Source organism: Gasterosteus aculeatus, chromosome 10 (assembly GCF_964276395.1).
Source record: "Gasterosteus aculeatus chromosome 10, fGasAcu3.hap1.1, whole genome shotgun sequence".
Taxonomy (NCBI): Eukaryota; Metazoa; Chordata; class Actinopteri; order Perciformes; family Gasterosteidae; genus Gasterosteus; species Gasterosteus aculeatus.
The window spans coordinates 12,817,818-12,833,578 of record NC_135697.1 but is presented as its reverse complement, the minus strand read 5'-3'; the positions used below and the strand labels follow the sequence as shown (position 1 = coordinate 12,833,578).

General features: G+C 47.2%; 1 protein-coding gene across 39 annotated transcripts in view; it reads right to left on the bottom strand.

Annotated features, from left to right (window-relative positions):
- The window catches only part of adgrb2 (adhesion G protein-coupled receptor B2), a 158,320-nt gene extending 142,877 nt beyond the window's left edge, over nt 1–15,443 (bottom strand). For 34 of the 39 annotated variants that reach the window (XR_013450928.1, XM_078081116.1, XM_078081110.1 and 31 more), the window contains exon 1: nt 14,727–15,436. The gene's annotated coding sequence lies outside the window, so the exon portion shown is untranslated. Of the gene's footprint in view, nt 1–14,726 lie in introns of all 39 variants that reach the window. The other 5 variants (XM_078081120.1, XM_078081134.1, XM_078081138.1 and 2 more) reach the window with 1 other exon arrangement.
- Nucleotides 15,444–15,761: the final 318 nt, after the last annotated feature.

The window sequence follows — 15,761 nt, the reverse complement described above, 5'->3', positions numbered from 1 at the left end:
GCCTCCGTCATGCATGTCGAAGCTGCACAAGAGGCGCTTCTTTCTCAAGGAACTTGTTATTTTAGTTGACTTATTGAGTTCCATGCAGGCTACCCTGTCACTAGCAGAAGTACAACTTTCCCTGGCAGGGACACACTGAGCTAATTAATGTGTGTGCGCGTGTGTGTATGTGAGTGATTTTGAAAAAAATAAATAAAAAGAGATGCCTCATTGTTATTCAACTGTTGGTTTTGTTATACAAGCCCCCGCACGGAATTGAAGAATTCTGAAGCCGGCGAGAGACGAGGCGAGCGGGCGTCCGCGAGCTCCCCGAAAAACCCCCTTCAAAAACCACACCAAAAAAAGCAGGATTTTCAAAGCGGGACGGCTCGACGTAGTCAGAGCTGTAGGTGTGCAGAGTGAAAATTCAAACACGAAAAAGCATTTCGTGCCAGGTAAGGAGGAGGAACAAAACCAGTGTACGCGAGCTTCAGAGAGGGAACGCAGCCTTTAAAGTGCGTGTAGCGCGTAGGATGAGGTCTAGAAGGGGACCGACACGGGTAAGGGTGATAGCGATGGACAGCTACACACACACACACAGGCACTCTTGATAAAAGAGCAAGAAAAAACAACAAGGCAACACACATCTCTGGATACGCTCACACACCGAACTGGCTCACCGCTGGCTTAGTCATAAATAAATGGCTGAGTTGAGTGCGTGTGTGTTTGCCTCGGTCTACTGTGATGGGACCCACAGTACTAATGGAATACCGTGCGCCTCACATTTCCCCTAAACCAACAGGACCGGGGCGAGCACACAGGCATCAAAAACACAGCCGACGGAAAGCAGAAAGCAGGCAGCAAGGCCGGTAGAGGTGGAGGGAAAAAGCACATGACGTCTGAAAGGAGACGCCGCTGCAGACTGACCACCTCCGGTCACAAAAGAAAACAAAGGCAATCCTTCCGTGCAAGGTGATGATAAGCCTTCCTCCACACACGAGGGGGGGGGGGGGGGGGGGAGATATAATCACCGAGGGGAGTGAGGGGAAGACTCCACGAACAGAAAAGGAGATCGCGCATCTCATGGGAGATGCAAATAAACGTTGCACGCAGGAGCTGCAAGCGTGGCTGAGGAAAGAATGGAAAGCACGGACACGACGCACAAAGGAAAGAGCAGAGGAGCGAGTGAAGGAGAAATGTCGCAGGGACGGAACCGGTGGGGTCAAACGGTGTAAAAGGTCTGACGTGCAGCGGGATGCTGGTGGGTTAGTAAGCTCGCTGGCTTCCACTAAGCGTGCTGCACTGACGGATCTGCTAACACCTTATTGCGGTGCAGCGCGGCAAAGCCCTCTCGCTGATCCCCCCCCCACCCCTATCCCCCACACACACACAGCTAATCTATCTATCTCACACAGACCGGACAGACCCGTTGCAGGCGACACCTTCCAATCGTCCCATCATAGCTGACCGCAGTAGGAAACCAGGGGAAAGGAAACGTGCGTGTGAGAGAGAAATAGCGATCGATTTGATCAGATACAACGCAACACGTTCCGTCGTGCTCAGCAGCTTAACGCCCCCTTAACGAGAGTCGGTGTGGACGAGTGTTTAAAGGACGAAAACGGGAGCAGGGAAAGAAACGCGTACGTAAAAGGACATTTGCTCAAGCAGTGTTCTGCTACAACGACAACAAAACCACCACTGAACACTGAGAAGTATTGGTTAGGTAAAGATACGTGTAAAGTGGCAAAACAAGCACTAGCATTGTTAGCAGTGCTTTTGGGAGACGGCGTTAAGAACGCAGGATTTTTACCTGCAGTAGAGTACGTTAACATTGATGCAGCTGGTGTCACATGTGTTTGCAACATTTCTACCTCATATTGTCATTTAGTGTCTGAGATCAATATGGAATACTGTTCCTGTGCTGTTTAGCCATTAAATACTTGTCTAATTGCTATTGTCAATAGGCCCATCTGCCTTGTTTTAATGAATGTGGCTGGTTTCCTTGAACTCAAGTAAATCAAAGTTAGTCATAATGGCATAAAACCCATTATTATTACCCTCCTTTTAACCAAAGTAAACGATCTGATACTATGTGTGTGTGTATCTCCTTCTGGCAAACGTGACAGCCTTATGAAGGGTGTAATTGCCTGCTCCATTGAACATAGCGGACGGGTTCATATTTCCTGCCGCCACTTCCTGCTGTCCATCTCTGACAGTGGCTCTCATTCCACACGGCCTCCAGCACGTAAAGGGCAAACACACACACACACACGTGTGCGGAGCAGCGCAGTTATGAGGCCTGTAACTGCATCGCAAAGCGCCGTCCCGCACGCTCGCAAATTCACAGTGAGAAGCGGCAAATTACAACACGTTCACACCCGGACGCACTCACAGGAGGATTGATGCGAGCGGACCTGCCCTCTCGTTCTCTCCATAGGTATTGTGATGAGCGTCCCAAGCCCACATCAGCGTTGCCCTGGAACCTACAAGAAACACCTGCTCACCACTCATCACGAGCTGAGTGGCCACACCTGCAGCTCGTCAGCTCCGCTGCATTTAAGCTGCAGGTTCAGAAGGAACAAGAGGCCCCCTGGAGAAGACGTAAGGCTAAACCCTCTTGTGTGCGCTTGTCTCTCTAGGAAGCAGCGAGTGACCCGGCAGAACCCCTGGAGCACTGCACCGACTCCCCCACAAGCGGATTCACCACGAGCACCAGGGTCCGCAGAACCTCGCAAGCTGGACCTCTCCTAATTAAACGGTTGTAAATAAACCTTGCCCTCCGGGGACTTCACTTGAAACTGTTGTGTAGTCTGTTCCTTCCACCCCGCCACACTGGTGGAGGATGCAGGCAGTCCGCGCCGCCCCAAGACCCAGTACAAAGTCCCAGGTACGAGCCTTCTTGGGGTTGGCGGGTTATTATCGATGTTTTATACCTAACTTCTCCTCTTTAGCCTCCCCTCTGACAGACCTAACCAGGAAGGGTCAGCCAGAGAAAATCAACTGGACGCCCGAAGCTGAGGAGGCATTGAGAAAAATAAAGATGGCATTGACGGCAGAGCCGGTCCTAAGAGCGCCAGATTTTGGCTGTCCTTTCCTGCTGCAAACAGATGCGTCCGATACAGGACTGGGAGCCGTCCTGTCCCAGATTCAGGAAGATGAGGAGCATCCTGTCTTGTACCTCAGCCGGAAGCTGACCCCGGCCGAAAAAAACTACGCCGCGGTGGAGAAGGAAGCTCTGGCCATCAAGTGGGCAGTTCTGGAATTACGGTATTACCTCCTAGGCAGGCGATTCACTCTCTTTACAGACCATGCGCCCCTCCAGTGGATGGCCCGCGCCAAGGACACGAACGCCAGGGTGACACGGTGGTTCCTGGCACTCCAGGACTTCCACTTTGAAGTCCGGCACCGTGCCGGAGCAGCAAACTCTAATGCGGACGGCCTTTCTCGGATCTGGTCGGCTTTTGTGGGTCTGTCAGGGGTCACTCCCCACCAACCCCGTACATCACCCCTACTAACATCCTATTATTCCACCAGGCCAGGACAACGCTTAGGGGGGGGGAGTGTGATGAGCGTCCCAAGCCCACATCAGCGTTGCCCTGGAACCTACAAGAAACACCTGCTCACCACTCATCACGAGCTGAGTGGCCACACCTGCAGCTCGTCAGCTCCGCTGCATTTAAGCTGCAGGTTCAGAAGGAACAAGAGGCCCCCTGGAGAAGACGTAAGGCTAAACCCTCTTGTGTGCGCTTGTCTCTCTAGGAAGCAGCGAGTGACCCGGCAGAACCCCTGGAGCACTGCACCGACTCCCCCACAAGCGGATTCACCACGAGCACCAGGGTCCGCAGAACCTCGCAAGCTGGACCTCTCCTAATTAAACGGTTGTAAATAAACCTTGCCCTCCGGGGACTTCACTTGAAACTGTTGTGTAGTCTGTTCCTTCCACCCCGCCACAGTATTTACAGTCATTAAACACCCCGCCTTAAGGGACAACCAAGACCACATAATGAGTGCAGTTCCTCGGTGTACCGCACGTGCCGGCAGCCTGGGCGGGTATGCGTCCGTCCACTTCTTGCCACGTCTCCCGTGTCTTTCCCATTTCACAGTATGAGGACGTCCAATAGGTTAAGTGCTCGCACGTTAATCTTCCAGTGGCAGGCCCTTCATAGCGATTCACGTGTTGTAAATTTGCCATGTAAGAAATACCTCTGAAAAGCCTTAATGGCAGCACTAATCATTTGCGATGACTTTGGAAATAGATTTAGTGGAGGAAAGAATCCCATAAGCTACATTCTCGTCATAGCTTAAGCTGCATAGGATTTATAGCGCATTTGTATGAGGGTTTAACACACCGTCAACTACTTCAATTTACTGATAATCGTACCGGAGCTTTTGAGAACGTACAAAATGACTCAATTGGAGCCAAATGACTTCAGGATATTATCAGTTTGGAGAATGTTTCCTGGATGTGATGTTAATTTTATTGTAAAATTGAAAAAAAAATATTTAATGACCCTCCGTCTTCCGTGTCTCAAACCGATGAACACTCTTCCGTCCAAGCGAAGAACCCTGCTTTCCTAATTATAGAAAACTTTGCCGTGTTGAATTAGCAGTTTGTTTTACTAGGCGGGCGAGTTTAACAAAACATCCTCTGCTAAATGAGATCCGACCCAACGAGGGACATTCACAACAAACGGGCATTTGAGACTTTGATGTTTTGCGCACTGGTTTGAGATTCACTTCTGCTCTCATTCCAAATAAAGGATCCGCGCATGCAGAAACCATCTCCACTGAAGAGACCCACTAGCCAGTCCAAGTGATGGCCGGAGATTGGCACCATCTGATTACATTTCCGGGCGGCCTATTCCTCCAAGGTGCTGCGGTTATATTCCACCAAAAGCACTGTTCTGAATCTCTTGGGTGTCCGGCGTGCTGGAATCGGGATCAGCGGCTAAATTGGGTCCGGGAGAAAGGTGCTGACGGTTTGGTGAGAGGAGATTGGACCGCTGCGATACCGGAAACCGCGAGGGGAATTAAAACGCTGTCGGGCTGTAAAAACCTATCAAAGCATCACCGCCGCTTTTCTGCTTCACTTGAGCGAATATAGTGAGAGTCATATGGAACTAATGGCTGATTTTAATGTTAATGTGGAGTGACCGACTGTGAGTGAAAATAAAAAGATCCATACGTATCCGAGAAGAGATTGTGTTTTGGGATTAGGCTGGAAAATCTGCTTAAATCCGCCTACACAAAAATGGTGAGAATGTCTTACTGTCAAGTTTAAAGTGGATTATACCTTTAATGTAAGAACATCTTTCTAATTATATTTTTCATGGTTTTATGCTCCTTCCCTTTACTTTCAAGATCAGTCATTAGATATTTTTTTAATTTAGAGGGTTAAGCCAGTCACAAAGAGCAAGAAAAATGACCCGGACTCTCACTGGAGGAAAGCAAAGCTCAGGAAATATTCTTTGAATAAAGGCTTCTGCTGAGCTTGTAATTGTAACAGCACACGATCCCACGTGTCCCAATGCGTCAGGCTGTGTTTAAGCACAGAGCGCGCGTCGCAGCGCGTCGCAGCGTGCAGTGGGAAGCACGCGTGCGAGTCCGCAGACGGCGCTCAAGGCTCGGGAGAAAAAGTCGTAGTTTTTTCTGCGGGGGATTAAGATGCTGGGAACAAAACACGCAGCTGTGTTCCTGCGGAGTCGGGGTACCGCGTGTTATGGTAATCGCTCGCTTTGCTCTTTTCAATAAACAGTGTTAACATCCGCGAGGCAACTTTGAAATCTGATGAGTGGCAAACAACCGCTTCTGTTCGGGACCGACAGTCTTCCGATCCTACACATGGCAACCTTTTACCTCTAGTTGTGCTGATTGTGCGTTTCATGAATCTGCGTCGGGGTTCCGCGAGAGACTATGCGGTAAAAAAAGACCCCAGCCGGGACCATCGCCCCTGTGCTTTTTCTGACTCCCAGAATAGCGAACTCTTGAGATGTACGAGGTTCCTGCAAAGACCCCGAGGCAACTCATTACAACGAGAGCCGAGGAACAGCAACTGATCAACCCGCTCAGACTGCGCTGCACCGGCTGTGTTAGTGTGAGGCGAGCCCAAATATGGCCAAGCAGCATTCCATAAAGCCGACAAGCAATTCGATTTGGCCTCTTACAGCCTCTGTTAACTACAAACCAAACCTCTTCCAGGTCAGCAGAGCGCCCTCGTGGGAGTGGCTTCAGCAAAGGCCGTATATGACGAAACTAATCGGAGCGCCAACAATCACATCTCATTTTCTATTAAACCGCACAGAAACGAGGACGTTATTATAGCATACTTAATCTTTTAGATTAATGCCTGTTGCACGAGACGTCCTGGAAACCGATGACTTCACCGAACATTTCATCCTAATAATTACTTATTATTTGTGGTACCTACATTTTCAAATGCATCATGCTATGAATTTTGCTACTTTTGCGACATATTTGGTGGTTTATTATGTATATAAGATACAGACAACTATGTGGCTTTCAAGATTTAAGTGATAGGACAAGATTGACAACTAGAGCGGCTGCTTTTTTTTGCGATAAACATACAAACGAGTGGTCAAATGACATGGCGCGTGCTTGTTTTAAATTATTAGTGTGCTTTTTGGGCAGCTTATGACAATACAATACTCATGATTGGTTGTGAATTTAAATTCGAAGATAAGAGCTTTCTCCTGTATAATGATTCTTCTATTCGAGGTTTTCCGTATATAGCGCGTGTGCTTCTTCCTGCGACCATGATGCCCAGACAGCATGTACGCAGCAGAGATACACCTTGTTGATGACACCCTTGGGTCTCCATGGCGATGCATTCACACACCGTGTGGGCCAGAGGGGCATTACTTCATAGGAGCCCCGTGGCCTTTCACCCCAAGTTTAATTACACGGCTGCCCTCTGCGACAGTCTCATTTCATCTACCTGTCTAATTGCTGTGATGGTAGTCGGAGGGCCAGATGATGACACAGCCTCTGGTCTCAATGTTCAGTAGGGAGACGTAAATCACCAAAGGCATCGGGGACGGGGAGGGACCATCGCTCGGCTCCATCGGCCCTGGATGTCTCTGAGCGAGTCCGTCATGTTATTAACTGCGCTAAATCATTTTTAGACGCTTAAAGCTGGGATAAATAATCTGATTTGAGCCGAAGCATTTATTTTTACCTAATTGTTTTCCTTGTCTGCACACTTGCACATCCTTAGAAATGCACTTGGTTTTCGGACACTGGGCCTTTTGTTAGTACTACTATTAAAAAGGCGTCACAGAAGAAAATCTAATTTGAACGATAAGGACGCCATCACACCTGAATGAATATACCCTCCATTAAATTCCACGATATTCAGCACACATAATCCTGTCTTTTGTGGGCAGAGGGATATGGCAGAATTCCCTCTCCTCTCAAGAAGAGTCTGTATGCACCCCACTTAATTTCTATGCTACTAGAAAACCTGCTCTTTTCCTAATCCAAAGAAAATGAGGGGATTGCTGCCCCTCATTTGTACACAGCACAAAAGCACCAATTCAAAGGTGGCGTAAGAGTATACTGAGTATGTAAAAATGAAAATGGAAGCACATATGTTTAGATTTGCGTCAAAAAGTATCAAAAACTGAAGAAAAAAGAAATGTGTCACTTCACGTCAAAATGTTTTAACGCCGGAACATTTTCACAGTTGTGTGTGAGTCCACTTGAATGAACGAGTGAATGAACACAGACAACAACAAAAGATGTGGTCCAATGGGAAACATGAGAAAACGCTGGAGCTCTTTGGCACTTTTGAAATCAGTCCAAATCAAGTACCACAAACCCTCTGCAAACACTCACTTTGAGCCGTTAGCGCAAAACATTTGTGCTGCCATGCGGTACACCTACACGTGGCATTCGTGGCCAGAGGACACAGACTCCAAACACACAAGAGAAATCAAAAGCACTCAGGGTGAGATCCAACAACACCACTTTCCAAAAAAGCTACTCCACGTGAAACCAAATCTCTCCACTCAGCAACACTTTCGTTGACTGCGCGGCTGTGGACGTTTTTCTGGTTGAAGTAAATAGAAGTTCTACTGCTTTAATTTGACTCCCCTCTGAAAAAGGAGATCCGGCAGAGCGCAGCTTTGGTGGTATTTTGGAAACAAAGAAGGCAGCTATTTCCCCATCTTAAGCAGATATTAATCCAGTTCATCAAATAATGGTATTAACATTATGGTTTACGTTATTTAAACTATGTTAAAACTAAATAAGCAATGTGAAAAACTATATTAAAGCCATGTTGACTGCACAATAATCAGTACTTTTCTCAATTGAACCTAAATGTAGCCAAATGTGTGTTGGGATTTCATATTTAGTAACCTTTAATCTCCTGTAGAAACTGCTTGTTACTTGTTGGAACCACCCAATGTGCGTGTATCTGGATTAGAGTTTTGTCACGCTGCAGACTTTTGACCTGCCTCAAGCCTCCTTCGCTCTGTTAAATAGTCTGTTTAACAGTTTCAAGAATTAATTCAATAATATATGCAGACTTCTATCCACTGGGGAGAGCCACATTTACATTGAACTACCTTAGTGCAGTCTAAAGCTATTATAGTATAAACTCAACAGCTGTCTTCCTTGTACCCTCTCTTTCCCTCACTCTCATTCTTCTCTCCCGCTTTAATAACCATATTCAAAAGAAATCTAGAATTCAACATTGAAGAAGGCATATTGGCCTCAGAGTGCGAACAAACACAAAGACACCGTCAATCTGTATTAATCTCAAGCCCTACATTTTAAAGATGTACATATCATGATTATGGGCCGCAGCATCACCACGGCTCCATGGCAACTCATATGTCACATGTGCACGTCCGCGCTTCTATCACGCATGCCTCTGGACCGGAACTCCGCCTGTCCACTTTGTTTCATCCGCAGTGTACACGCAGCAGCTATGACAAGGCACAGGACCTGGGGAGGTTTTCTACAAACCGCACGAATGCACGGATGATCGCACATGCATCGACGTTCACACATATACAGGTAGTTCACAAACTCACACAGGATTAATGAAACATGAAAACTGGCGGCACATGAAAATCACAGCATGGTACCTCTGAATGTTTTCTTAACCTCATTCAAACAGACAGCGACCGCAGACTTAAAGGACACATTTTCCGTACACCGGTAGCGTATAGAGTTGGAGGCTTTATTCAACTGAATTCCTTCTACTTTGCAAAGCAATGCCTTATTCCCATTTATCTCCTTCGCAGCTGTCATACTTTTTTTTTTTTTTTAATACATTATTTAATAAAGCCCTTCTGCACAGTATCCCAATACACCACTTGCATGCAAAAGACATTATATTTATCAAGCCGGCACTTGCAACACCGGGCACACACATGCAAAACACGCGCATACACACACACACACACACACACACGCACACATGAGATCCTGTTAGATCCCACCACAAAGGAGTGCAGCCTCTTTTTCTGTCTGCTTCCGCAGAGCACAGTATTCCACTTGTTGGGCTGTGAATACAAAGCATCCACTGCTATGAGAAGCTGTAATACAGGCCGATCGGTATCACAGGGGGGAAAACTCTGTGGATGTCGAGGCCAGCAGACTACGGCAGATTAGTATGTGCCCTTTGAGCGAGGAGTGAAGCAGTGGAACCAGAAACCTGCTGGTGCGTGAGCGGCAAGGGATAGTTACTGCATCTGTATTTCTGGGGAATGTGGAAATTTTCCATTACATAATAGGAGTAAGTGAAAATAGATAAGGTGTTTTGGAGTGAGACCATGTTATGGAATCTATAAGAAAAAAGAGAGACGAGAGCAGAAAGCGACATAGAGACGCGATGGGAAAATCACAAGGTTGGAATCGGTCAATAAGTTGTTAAAGAAGCAACCAAAGAAAAGGCATTAAATAAATCTGTTCGTGTGAACCTCGCGGGCCCTCCCGCGCCGCACTTTAAAAAAAGCAGATTTAGATGCTCTGAATCAATACAATCTGCCAGCTGATGCTGGTTCTCCATCCCCAAAGGCCACACATTATGAACAACATAAAAAAAAAGGGCAAACATTACTTCTGCAACGCAGCCAGTTTTCTGTCGCACAAACACACAAGCAGGTAACAACCTCAAATTGCGCCGTGATTGCCCAGTAAAAACTCCATGTTCGTCTCTGCACAAAGAGAGTTATTAACACACAAACAAATTCAATTAACTGTTCTCAACGGTTGCATTGTGGCGGTTTCTTATCCTTTGCGCAATCAATATTAATCAGAGATGTGAACCGTCCCTGTGATTCTAAGCACTTCATTTGTTTGGTTTTCCCACTCCTTCCTCATCCTCCTGCACCCCTAACTTATTTATTCCAAAGGAGTCCCATCCTTTCACTATTCTTGCCAAAAGGCTTAATTATTTGGAGGGAGTGAGTCTGTAGGGCCGAGCTTTTTCTTTTTCTGTTGCCTTTTCCTTTCGCCCTCGCCTCGCCCAAGCCCAGTCATGCTCACAGAACGCCCCAAAACAAAATGGAACTCACCGCAAATATTGACACAGTCACTCGGGGACGCGCCAAATGAACGTCGCACGAGTGGCCGAGGCATTTGTGACTCCAAGTGGAGCACGGCAGAGCATAAGAAGTAGGCTGGCACAAAATATGACGCCGCGGGGACGAGGAGAAAGTAGTACTGCCCTCAGAAAATCACCTTTGACCCCTTCTGCTTTTTTATCCGCTGTGATTCATCCAAACGCGGACATTTTTGTTCTCCCTCATTGCCCCTTTGCAAAGCTTCAGCTATGACCAGCGAAGGTTAACAGCGGAGTTTATGAAAAATCCTTGTTGATGGTAAATTCTACTGGAGCAGGCTCACCACCGCCCACACAGACTTAAAATCATGCATCAACCTAGGAATCAAACAATCACAGGTTAATTTGAATAGCATGCAGGCGAGCAGGTGCCACTATCACGCCGCGTACCGTATTTTACTCCCCCCCCCCGCTGTGTGTGGGAAGTAATGTCTGCTCTTGCCACTCCGATTTGCTTCAGTGGAAGTGTCATGGGAAATGGAGAGATACAGATGAGGGAAGAGCTTAGTTTGTATGTGAGTGAGTGAGGGAAAGAGAGAGACAGACAGAGAGAGAGAGAGAGAGAGAGAGAGAGAGAGAGGGGAAGGCATTAGTGCGTGGCCAGATATTGAAGATGTTATTAGTATCCCATTTAGAGTGCTTATAAAACTGCCATATTACTGGAAGGTTTTCATCTGCAGTTGACATGCGTCACGCCGTCCCTTTGGTTGCATTTCCAGCAGCCGCTCGGATGATCCCTCGTTGATGGCGCAGTCGTATACCTGCGGTCTCGTATATTTGTCTCATTTAACCTTCCTGCTGTGCCACGGTCAAAATTGACACAATCCACGTCTGTATACTGTAAGAAATGTTTGGGTTTTTTTCTTCTCTTTTTCATCTCATGCCACATGGTCTCCTGCCCAGTTAATATTCAAGGCAATAAGAGGATTCAAGAGGACTTTTTTCAACCAGTTGGCAAAGCATCAATTCTTGCAACACACAGATATGCAAACTTCTCCCTTCATGGGACCGAAAAATTGTAACTCTTTACGGCCGGCTAGAGAAAACATTGCATACAACATGTGGGCTTGCTAGTCTGCTGAGCTATTGCTTACTTCAGCTTTGCTGCGACATACACGTCATCTCCACCTTGCCAACATTTTATTCTACGGAAGGGTTCAAATAACCAAGCATCTGACTGCACCTGTAAATAACGCACTTGATCTCATCGTGAAAATTGTTCCTGGTACCACAGGGAAAGGAGCTTGAGAGATCTCTGGGGACGTCCTCGGCCAGGTCGGCGAAGGACGTACGAACCCAGAGTGGCAATTTATTTTCTGTCTTGGGCCACAGAGGCCGGATGTTGTTTTTGTTGTTTCACCAATATTATATCCGGCCAACAACGTCCATGGACTCTCTTACACACGCACGCCTAAAGCCGTAGAGCTGAAGCACTTTTCCAACAAGCCCAACGAGATCTTTTTTATGATCACTTACAGAAAATGCACAACATTCATTGAAAACCAATAAAAGCCATTTGATTTTCTTGATCAATTATCACCTTTGATGTGAAGTACCAGAGAAAAGTTGGGACACATTTTCTCATTCGATTCAATGAGAATGTTAGAGGTTCGGTGAAAGTCAGATGGAAAATACATAATAAGTTCATTTATATTGATATCTGGACATTAGGTTTGGATTTTATTAAATGGATAACACAGAGCAGGATCCAAACCATAACTCAGATAGTTTTGTTTTCAACCATGTTGCAACAAAAAGAAAATTATGAAAGGTTGTCATGGACGCTGTTCAGGGTGCAGAATTCTTCCTTGACATGTTTTATTTGGCTTGATTTCAAGAAAAAGGTATTTTGAAGCATTGTTGGACATGTTATTTCTGACTTAATGACTCTTGCAACAATCTAAATCTTGGTCATCAGTCTCCTACAGTGGGACAGGAGTCTCGTGCAGTGGGAATGGAGTTTCACATAGTGGGACTGGAGTCGTCTGCAGTGGGAATGGAGTTTCATATAGTGGGAGTCTCGTACAGTGGGACTGAAGTTCCGCACTCGGCTTTGGTGCAGCAATAGTTTTCATCTTTGTTGGTAAAAAGCTTTCAAAAATTCTTTCTTGTTTTCAGGCCAAATAAAACCGAAACTTAATGACTGTTTCCATGGCAATTTTTGGGTGGCAAGTTGTGGGACTCACTGTAAAGTGACTCAAATGTTTCCAAATTACATTTATAGATGTATTCATTGTAACAAATAGCATAACAATTATCAGTACTTTGTCTGGAAGCCAAGTTAATTAAAAAATAGCATCGGTGTTGAGAACTGATTTTCTCCTGAATGGCCAAAACACAGATGCTCCTAAATGGACACTATGAGCAAGTGTTGGTTGCAAGTGATGCGATAATAGACTCAGAGAGTTTGCAACATACCAATGCCCCTGACCACCCTTTGTCCTCTGCACGACAGGGTTAATAAAAAGAGCCTTCTCTTACATTCAACTCATCAGACATCATCGGCGGTTTTGCTCATCCCCGCCAAAAGGGGACACGGCCCTGCCGGCTCCATTAGTTCTGACAGCAGCCCGGAGAAATAAAACAAACAAGGTTATTTGATGCGTTTAAAAAAGGGTGGTTCAAGTTTCAAAGAGGTGGTGCTGTTATTCACTGCTCACATTCAGGGTAGAGGCAGGCATCCTGGTACACAAGTCTCCATATGACGTCAGTGTGCCTTTTGCTTCTGTTCTGGCCAAAAGGAGTATACTCTTCTAATGATTTTCATTTCATAAAAGTCAATTTCATGATCACTGGACTTCCTGTTCAGGATATGGGTAATGCTGCAGGCTAAATCTGACCGTTTATTGCAAATCCTCAAAGGTGCCAAGAACCAAAGTGACAGTCCACGCTCATGAATCAGTGTTCCTGTTAAATAGCCTGCGCAAGTTCCCCCACCGGGCTGCTGTAGTGAAGTCTGCCTCCATTCAGAGGGGGAATCATTTAAATATTGTAGGAAATGGCTCAAAATGCCACAGATGGCTACTTGGGGAATAAAATAATGGAGGTTGCTGCTGCCATGTGTGTAACAGTATATTATTTAGGGGTGGGGGGGGGAGGGGGGTGATAGTGCAGTGGGAGTTTTGTCTTTAGAGGCGTGCAGGGGGGGAGTTGCGCGCACGCACGCACACAATGCGTGCTCAACAGATGGGTAGAAACGGGAGACGGAGAGAGGTTGCTCCGAGGCTCCTTTGCGCTCCCGATGCGCGTCCTGGGTTGTCATTCCCGTTCAGCGTCACCGGAGCCACCTGCTCGCTGCTGGGGGGGTGGGGTGGGGGGCAGACGAGGCCAGCGTCGGACCAACCCATTTCCAGAGACTCGATAATAAAAAAATAAAAGCATCACCCAACAGAAAAAAAATAACTCCGAATCGATCTGGGAGGATTTACGGGGGGGGGGGGGAGAAAAGGAAGCAGCACTGCGGCAGACACACCACACAGTCAAGAGTCGCGCACTAATACATCGGACCTCCGCTCAGTGCGTGATCAGGTAGCTTTCAAAGGGCTTTCTGTTGAGTGGCGAGATGCCAGTACGGATGTAAGTCAACCCCCCTCCCCTTCCCGTCCCCTCCTCCCTCTTCAATCCCGAGCACAAACTCGCTCCTCGGTACATCCTGGCTTTTTAGCATTCAACGGGCGAAGGCACCCACTTACCCGGGCGCACAGTTCGTGAAAGAAACATCGGCGTTGGCCTCCTAGACATGAACCCGGACACGGGAAGGGGTAAGGAGGGGGGTGTGGGGGGTGTCTCCCACTGAGCGCTTCAGCATTCAGAAGGCTGCTGCCGTCCACCTGGGCTCCACTAATGGGCTGCTCACGTGGATCTGATGGGGGGGGGGGGTTAGGTGACCGGTACTTCCGTTCGGGTTCAGCGATCACACATCCCGCGGACAACTGTCAACATACTTTGAGTTTGGCGAAACAGGCGAGAGTGCAGGATCATGACCGCATGCGTCATTAAAACCGGACGCGCGGACGCTAAGAATCAAATAAATAGACACGCAGGCAGCCTGCAAATCTTTTGGGAGTAAAAGAAAAAGGCGCAAGAGAACCCGTCCAGCAGCTTTGTATTTGACAGCAATGTTGAGTTTAATACATGAGGTGTAGGCTATTACCTGATCGCTGTCAGCAGTAGTTATTTAATGCGACGGCTATTCCCCGATCGGTTCCGTGGATACAAATTAAGTTTCCCATCCATGGCACGTCTCAGATGGAGAGGGAGACAATCATTCATTCACCATCGACGCTGCGCGGATTCTTCTCCCCCGCAAAATGTTCTCTGCGAGGCATCCCCACTTCTGCGTCTCCGAAACAGACCGAAAATGATAACAAGTGTAAAAAAAAAAAATGTAAAAATAAGGAAGGCTCGCTAAGGACATGAGATCATAAAGTAGCCGCACCGTCAAACGGCAATAAAACAAAACAAAACGAAGAGGCAACCTCGCCCTTTGTATGTGTCCAGTTCTGTTCAAGAATACATCCGCGTCATATAATCTCCATGGTTTTGCGCATATAGGCGCGCTGTATATTCCAATGTGGTGAGAGGAGAAGTCGCTCACAGGCGGCAGCCAGGGCTCAGTGGGATGTGCCCGCTACTCCACGTCCGAGGACGCTCTTCATTTGAAGAAGATGTGGGAAGGAAGGGAATGAGGGAATCAATTTAAAAAAAATAAAATTAAAAAAAATAAAAAGAAGCTTGCTCTCCTTACTGCCCCTATCCTCTCCACTATCATTGTCAGAGGGTGAAATGTGTCCGTGTGGCTCGCGCCTGCTCCGGCATTCGGGGGTAGGTTTCCACGCGCAGTGGCTCGCGCTCACACTCTCCTGCAGTCGGAGAAGGGAGATGCGCGCTCCCGCCGCCCTCCGCCAGGGGATCCGTCGAGCGCGTTCGCGACGACAACCTCCCTCCCTCCCGCTCTTCCCCTTTCCCCGCCGCCAATCGCTCGCAGTGACGTCAGCACGCGCAATTTCCAAAATACAGCCAGTGCACATGGAGAGTTGTAAGGGACGTGGCACTTCAAATTAATTCCATCTATTTGTAAATGCAGGACACTTTCCCTCCTCTGCTCCAGTTTAGTTTTCTGACTTATCGATAATATTTCCCAGCGCCGGCGGCCATGTTAAGACTTCTCTTTCTACCACCAAGGGGT